We start from the raw sequence: 8,192 nt of genomic DNA on the forward strand, positions 1-8,192 counted from the left end.
CAGTAGAGGTCTAAGCAGCAGTAGTGTTAATGTATGGGAGATTCTTGTGACCAGATATGTTATAACCATTGTACAGTATGAAGTACAATATACATCTATACCACAACTCATATGAAAGTGGCATTATACAGTATGAAGTATATACCTCTTTTCTGCACCTCATATAAAAGTAGAATTATACAGTATGAAGTATATACATCTATTCCACAACTTATATGAAAGTAGCATAAAGACGTTTAGGAATAAATGCTCCTCCTATATCACCTTAAACATTCGTTTTTTTTTAATCAAATATTGGATGAAAAACAAAGATAAGGATAAAAAGTAACGGCACAAGCATGTTGTAGAACATAATGTGTATTTAATGAACACATGTATAGTAAAATACAAAGATTTGAAACATACAGTTTCCAGCTGCCATTGATTTTCCCAACATTTCCCAAATTCCCAACATTGATTTTTCTAATTAACTCTGATGTGATATTACATTGCCTGTTTCTACTGTTAAAATGTACAACCTACATGGTGTTTATATATAACAGGATATGTTATACATATTTTACACATTTTTTATTCAATACTTTCATCTCATAGGTGCGTAGGTTTTGAATTCTCTGACATATCGAATTCAAACCTTTACATTTGATTAACAAACATTGTACTCCATTCATGTGTGTTCTTCATGTACTATATGAAAAGTATGTTGTTGTTGTTAGTTTTTTCACCTGAATTGGCTTGTCCTCGTGTGACTGCCTTCTGGCCAATGGCATCTGGACTTCTGAGCTCTTTAAAGAGTTTAAAACAAGATTAACCAAATGGCCTTTCTGAGTCATGTCCAGTTCACCCAGGCTTTCAAAGAGGGGTGACACACATTCTGTGTGCTAAATATACACCTAGAGACCTCTGCAGCATCCAAGCAAGATGAACAGATTGCATTAAACAGTGATTCAAAATCAGTAAGGGTTCTGTATTCAACATGTTCAAACGTTCATGCAAGATCATAGGAGTTTTCCAACATAAGATTAGGCACGATTCGTTTTTACGTTCAGTTGTTTCTCACAAGCACAAGTCCAGTCCACTTGTCATGCGATTGCATGCTCATTCACCCACTCACATTTAAGCTTCCTCCTGAAGTCACGGGAGACTCACACTAACTATCTCAGGAAGGGCTGTTGCTGGGACTCATTTACAGTATTGATCTACTTGCAGGGATTAGTTCGCTAATTGCAGGGTATCTCCATAATTGTAAGTCTTTTGCTAACTGTAGGCCTTTCGCTAATTGTGGGGTCTTCTAAGGGGGTCACGCTAACAGCACACGCTTACAGAGTTAATTTGAATAAGCAGGATTCCTGAGAGGTTGGTTCAGAGGAAGGGGCAATGCTCTCCACACGTGACATACAGCAGCTCCAAAAAGTCCGGTTCAGCGGGCTGGGTGACTCCCATCTGTGTGGCCTGTCTCTTCGAGGGCTGGGCCATCACTGGGGGTTTGAGGGGCAGCAGGTCCATCAGTGGGTGCACTTTATTATCACCTCTCTTAAGCTCTGGGATGAAGGCCGGCAGGACTCCATTCCTTTCTGAGCGTGTTTTGGGTTGCTCTGTGATGGGAGACACTTTTTGCTCTCTCTTTTTCTTGGAGGTGTCGGCCTTGGCACAAGGGTCATCCTCCTCAGGCTCTGAGTCACCCCCGTGTGGCAGGGTGAGGTAGGTACAGTGTGGAACAACTGGCTCCACCACATCTGTGTTGGGTGTTTTAACAGAGCTGAAATGGGAGTATGGGGCGTCTTCTTTCCTGTCACTCTTACTGCTCACTGACTCACAGTCTGATGGTGGGGATTTTGTATCTGATGGCATATCCATTAACTGTGTGGTCTGGAGGGGATGTTTTTCACGCATAAGCCAGCGGCCCTCATCAATGAGCACAGCATTTTGGCTTCTCACTTGTGCATTCATGGAGATGCACTGCGTTGGCTCAGTTATTATATCGAATGAGCTTGTTGCATTGAAGTAAGACAGGTCAGAAATGACACGAGAGCGAGCCTCGTGGAAAGCAGCGAGGCTTTTGACAGTGTTCTCCACAATAGCTTCTTTGCGCTTGCCTTTGGCTGCAGAGAGAGGTCTGTTTGCCTCAGAAGCTTTTACACCTCCAGCCCTTCCATAGAGACGCTCAATAGTTTTCCGGACATACCCTTTAGCTATGGCCAGCCTCCCAGTGTCCTCCTCTGCACTGGAGATGTCTTGAGAATTCTGGGATCCAGTAGCTCCAGGGTCCGATGACCCAGGACGTGAGTCTGATCGATCACACCGAAAAGGGCTGGGCTGTCTTTTCTGAACGAACTGACTGTCTGAGCTGCTTTTGGCTAGAAACATTTCCTTTATAGACCTCACTTTGTTGGTCTGAGGGCTGCCCTCTGAGTCTCTGGATCTGGAGTCGTAGCTAAAAGCCAGTGGGGATGTAACTCTTGATACTGGTGAGCTCCTGGAAGTGTTTAGAAGCTTGGAGGAGGTATTGTTCATGATGGTCTCCCGAATTTCCTTGACACTTGGTGATCGCTTTGTCCCTGTAGTTGCCATCATGAACTCCTCTATCTTAGTCTGTTCATCAGAGAGATGAGATACACTAGTTAAATCCTCGTTCTCAGAAACTTCTGGAACCTCAATATGAGATCTTGAGCGCTCATTCCTGGACCTCGTTGGGGTTTTCTTTACTTTTAGTTCAACAGGCCGTGGCTGCTCTTCCAAGTTACTGATGAGTCTTCCCACTGAAGTTGTTCTCTCCTCAGGATAAAGAAAAGAGGCAGTCCTATGACTTATCATCTCCTCCGTTGCCCACTGCATTTCTGCCAAATAACCTTCCTGATAGATGGAGTAGCATTCTGGGTTGCCCAAGATGAATTGCTGCTCTATAGGGCTCGATGGCGTCTTTTTATAAGAGGGATATACTTTTCCCATTGTCTCATTGTCAGAGTTCCCTCTATCCTGTTTTTCTTTGTTAATTTGAAAGGCAGGTGGTTCCCCAGTTTGACTCAAATCCCCCTGTTCATCTTTATTCTTAGTTTGCTCCATCTTTTCATGTTCATGTCCTTGCGTGAGGCTGATCAGATTTGAGTTGGTTCTGTATTCTACACCTACTAGTGTTACCTGCTGGGTTTCAGTGCCACTCAATTTGTATTTCTCGCCTACTGGCTCCTCTGAAAGGCCCATAAGTTCCTCACAGATATCCTCTTCATCTTCCTCATCCTCTAGGCTGAATTTGCCATTAGAGCTGGGGGTGTTTTCTTCCACAGCGCCAGCCTCTTCCTCTGTAGGAATAACATCCTCCTCCTCATTTTCAGCATCTGCGATCTCAACCCTTTTACTCTCTCTTTCATCATTATCTTTCTGTGCCTCTAAAAGTATCTCCTCTTGGCTCAATTTGCCCTCCTTATCACTGAGCTCAGCTGCAGCTTTTGACTGTGCAAGATGTTCTGCCTGACTATCCATGTAGGTAAACTGACATTCTGAGTCAGGCTGCTCCTCTTCAAAAGCAGATGGATTTGGCATCGGATTGCTACTTGAGAGAACCGCACTGTATTGTGGGTCATCTGGTGTTTGACTGATAGCTGATTTTATATGGACACTGACATCTTCATCCAGCGCTGAGTCTGCCAAGCTAGTGGTGTCTTCTATGGGGTGGGATTCTGTAAAGCCATTCAGTGAAAGCTCTGGAAGGGACTCAGTCATCTCCTCATGGTGGCTCTCCTCAAAATCCAACTCTTTGTGATAACTCTCCGTGCTCTCCTGGGAGTTGCTCTCCTCCTTGAAGTATTCGTCAGACTGTTGCACTGTAACTGTGTTTTTGGGGTAACCCTCCCCAACACTCCCTTGAGTCATTGTCTGCTTTTCAGATACCTTCTCTTGATTATTTTCCCCCGCAATCTTTTCGTTAAATTTCATCTTCACATTCTGGAATTGAGAAGCTTGATCTTTAATGACTGTCTCTTCTCTTAGCTGCAAAAATGGAGTTTCCTTTATGGTTGCTGGCTCACATAAACCTTTTTCACCTGCACTGTATAAAGCAGCCAGTCCCTCTCTGACTTTCTCTGGTACTCCCAGCTCTCCCATGAGCTCCTGGATGACCTTCTCCTCCTCTGGTCCCACATCAGGGGGACCCTCACTCTCTGAGCTGCTGGGGGTCACACTACGACTCCTTGCGTGGTCACTGAGCTCCTGAAAACCTCTCCAGCTTTGCAGCAAGTGCATGGAGATTGAGTTCTGTAGGGCAGTCAGACTTTCTCTCAGAACATGCGCGTCTTCAATCCTGGCCAACTCCTTGAGGGAGTCGAGTAACCTCAGGGCCTCCGAGTAGCTCAGGTTATCAATGGCTCCTTGTTTGTTTGAGTTAAGATTGGCAAGGCCATCCTTTAGAGCCATTACAGAGAGAAAAGCCAAGAGGACACGAGAGGAGGATCCAAAGGTTGAAGCTACATGGGATGAGAAGTCAGGCAAGCTGTTGGACTTCTCCAGGCATGAGGGCCGCTTTTGCTGAGCTGTCTCTTTTATAGAGTGGATCGACAGGCAGAGCTGTTCTACCACTGGTTTCATGTCGGGACGGGCTGCCATTCTCACTGTGTAGGATCTTTGGGCTGGTACCACTGTTGATGTTTGGGCTTTTCTTTCACTTTCCTGAAGCTGTGGGGGGAAGGTTATGCTTTTTATAGCCTGTCCATTATTCTTCCTATGTGAATCACATGATGCTGTATTTCTGTCTGAGGAGGATTTAGTGACTTCCTGTGCGTTCTCTACTAAAGGGGATATGGGATTGGGTTTCAATGAAGCAGAACTATGCAATGGCGCCTCCTCCTCAACAGTCTTTTGACTGGGTCGGGGTGTTTTATCCGATAAAGTATTACCTCTAGGTAATGGTTTGGGAGTTGGAAGTTCTTTGACATTTTGTGATGACAGTCTTTCCTCTGAGACATCACATGGCTGAATCTCCTTTGCCACATTACTCTTTTTAGGCATTGCATTCCGTTCCATTGTTGGATTACCAGATACTGAACTCTTAGGCAATGAGATATTTCTAGATAGTGGTGTACTCTGCAAACCATTAATTGTACTTAAATCCTTTTCATGTGATTGCTTTAGCTCTGATGCAGGCAGTGTGGGTTCTGCACCCTGAGTGTTCTGTGATAACTGCACTAGACTGGGAAGGCTGGCTGCTAAAGCATCTCCACTGGGGTCCTCAGTAATATGGATCATTTCACAGTCGATCTCTGGAGACGCCTCCCTGTCACTGCTGATTTGGAAGAGTGCTCTCGTCTCATCGCCTGTTTGAGAGGCAGACTCTGAATTGAACTCAATGTTACAGGGCGGGTCCTCCTCCATGTCTGAGAGAGCATCATGGTGGCTCGTCAGGAGCCACTGCTCCACATACTCATTTATCATGGAAGACGAGGGAGTGAGGGCAGGCAGAGAGACGCTCTCACTCAACTCAGCCATGACCCGTGTGGTTCGCCTGTCCTCATGCATGGATGTCTGGCGAATTAGAGCTGCTTTGCCTTGAAGCCCCTCAACTTCCAGAGCATTTGTCTTTTGCGGAACATTCAGGGTGTCAGCTTTATTACCTTCTGCCTCTTTCACCTTTGAGAGCTCATTGTGATGTTCTTTTGCTTGTGTGATGATTTCTGCAGGCTGCAGAGAGCTCTTGTCAGATAAAGGAACATTATATTCAGCTGCCCTCATTTTTTGTCTTTTTTTGAGCAGCTTTTGAGCAGTTTTGGCTCTGAGGCGCTCTGCAATTTTTACCGGTCCCACTGAAGTGCCTGGATTATTTCTTCTTTTACGAATTCCTCTCAGAATTTCTGCTATGTGTTCCCTCCGTTTTTTCTCAGACGTTGTACTTTGAAAAACGTGACTGTTCTTTTTGAACACCCATGTAACAGGTTTCCTTTTCCTGGTTAGGCTCTGGGGGTCTCCATTGTTCTCTGGAGTTTGTTGATTTGAATCAGACATTTTCTCTCCTAAGACTGCAGTAGAACAGTTATCAGTACCAACTGGTGTTTGGCAAGGGGGTGTGTTGAGGTTTGACATTGAGAGGTTGTCTGCCGGCTTCCCTCTGCCTTTTAACTTTCTAGCAATGTAGCGGTTCTGCTCAGACTCCCAGTCCATGCTGGATGATTGCACATTTCTTACAGTACCTGCAGAGGCAGGGCGGTTATACAGTGGGTTGTACGTCGATACTCCCTGAACTCGCAACTGTGTGTTGGCAAGAAAGTTGTCCTGGCAGGTCTGCTGCTCATAAATGTGCACCACAGTCTCCCTGATCTCCTGTCCACTGTCCTGGACCTGGAGAACCTCAGCAGACTTGTATTGGGACTGCACACTTGTGCTGGAGTTTATGGCTTTGTTAGTCTCCGACATGTTTGTACTCCGAGGTTTGGGCACAGGCCTACTGCTTGTCTGCCGCACCATGCAGTACTCTTGTTTCTCTTCCCTGTATGAGTAGGAGCCCAACCTGTCCTCCTGAACCTCAGCCTCCGGCCCCTGCTGGACATTCTCCACTGATAAAGCTTGCATCTGCCTGACCTTGCGTGGACCAGGTGTGGGCACTCGGCGGGCAAGGGGACTGAGAACCTGTGCACTTCCCCCCTGTTGTTTCTCTTCCTCCACTTGGTCAGAATCTTCAGTTATCTCATTTGTCATTGGAGGGGGAAAATCTTGACTCCAATCACTGGTTTCCATGGCAGCAACATCAGGGTCATGATCAGTGTCCAAAGGGAGGTGGGAGGAGTCTAGTAAACCAGTGTCGCTAGATTCCCTCATTTGATTGGATACTGCAGACCTACTCAGGGTTGTCGTCCAATGAACTGTCTCCTCTTCTTTGATGGTCAGGCGGACCTTCATCTCCACCGTCATGCTGCCATCCTGATTGACACGGAAGGACTTTTCAATGTCATCATCAGGAAGAGCCTGGGCGTCACCTGTGCCTTCTCCGTATGTCATTATGTCGGTTCCAGCCAAGGAGCACAGAGCATTAGTGTTCTCCATCTCCTCTGAGCCGGCAGCGACGCTGGGGAAGTCTCCCCCACTCCCTGCTGCGCTGTGATGGATCTGGTTCACGAAGAAGCGCTCCGAGGATGGTGAGAAGATGCGAGACTTCAGGCTGCTGGAACCTGATTTCTTTTTCCCTTTGAAAGTGTGAGTTCATGAACACACATCGCAATGATTAAAACGTCCAAGGAGCAAGGAGAGGGAAGAGGAGCGGTCAGTCGGGCAATCCATGTCAATCCAGATGAAAACAGCCAGTGAGCATGAGGAAAAGAGAGAAATTTTACAAATTAGTTTGCATGAAGCACCAAGCGGGATAGAATGAGACTGAGCCATGCCTTAGTGTCTATCTGGACTAGTCTATCTGAGAGGTATGATGTGTAAGTAGGTCACAGAAGGTATTACAGCAGTTATTACAACCTCAGCACTTCTCTGGTCTCATCCCTCCCACAGACACACAGACAGATAACCCTCAGCCAAAGACAGGAAAAACAGAACAGACAAGCAGGGCAAAACACACTCACAGAAATTCACACAGAGACACTCACACAAGCACACACAAACACACATTTACAAACTTTATTTTCTTCCACAAATAGGTGAATGTTTATAAATTGGAATGCTTGGGAAAACTAAGGGTGGTACTGAGCAGTGTTTCCCCTGCAATGATATTAGGGTGGCGCCCCGCTCTGAACTCTGTGTGGTTATAAAAGGTCCCATGTGACTTAATGTAAAAGATGGGGGTGATAACTCCAATATCCTATACTAGCTTATCCACAATCAAGGCCTCCTAAACTAGGTAGACAAAGTTAACCAACCACTAACTAAACCAATCAAAAACAGCCAATGGGTGATGAGCATACTGGTGTGCCAAGCATTATCTAAATGGGTGCAGCCAATGTGTGAAGAGCATACTGGCGTGCCTGACATGATCTACATGGGTGCAACAAACATAACTTCATCTATTTATATGCTTGCGTGTCCCATATACACAGTGAAAGAACATGGCTTTGAGATTCCAAAAATCTGTTTGGAAATTCCTGCTCAATATATAAATACTTTCACTCTAACAAGCTATCAAAGTTGGGTATCAGACAAAACACTGGACTAGGGATACATTGAAGAGAACAAGTACACTTATGTATTGACAACTGTTACAAACAGGC

The sequence above is a fragment of the Sprattus sprattus genome (assembly GCF_963457725.1).
Source record: "Sprattus sprattus genome assembly, chromosome: 17".
Lineage (NCBI taxonomy): Eukaryota > Metazoa > Chordata > Actinopteri > Clupeiformes > Clupeidae > Sprattus > Sprattus sprattus.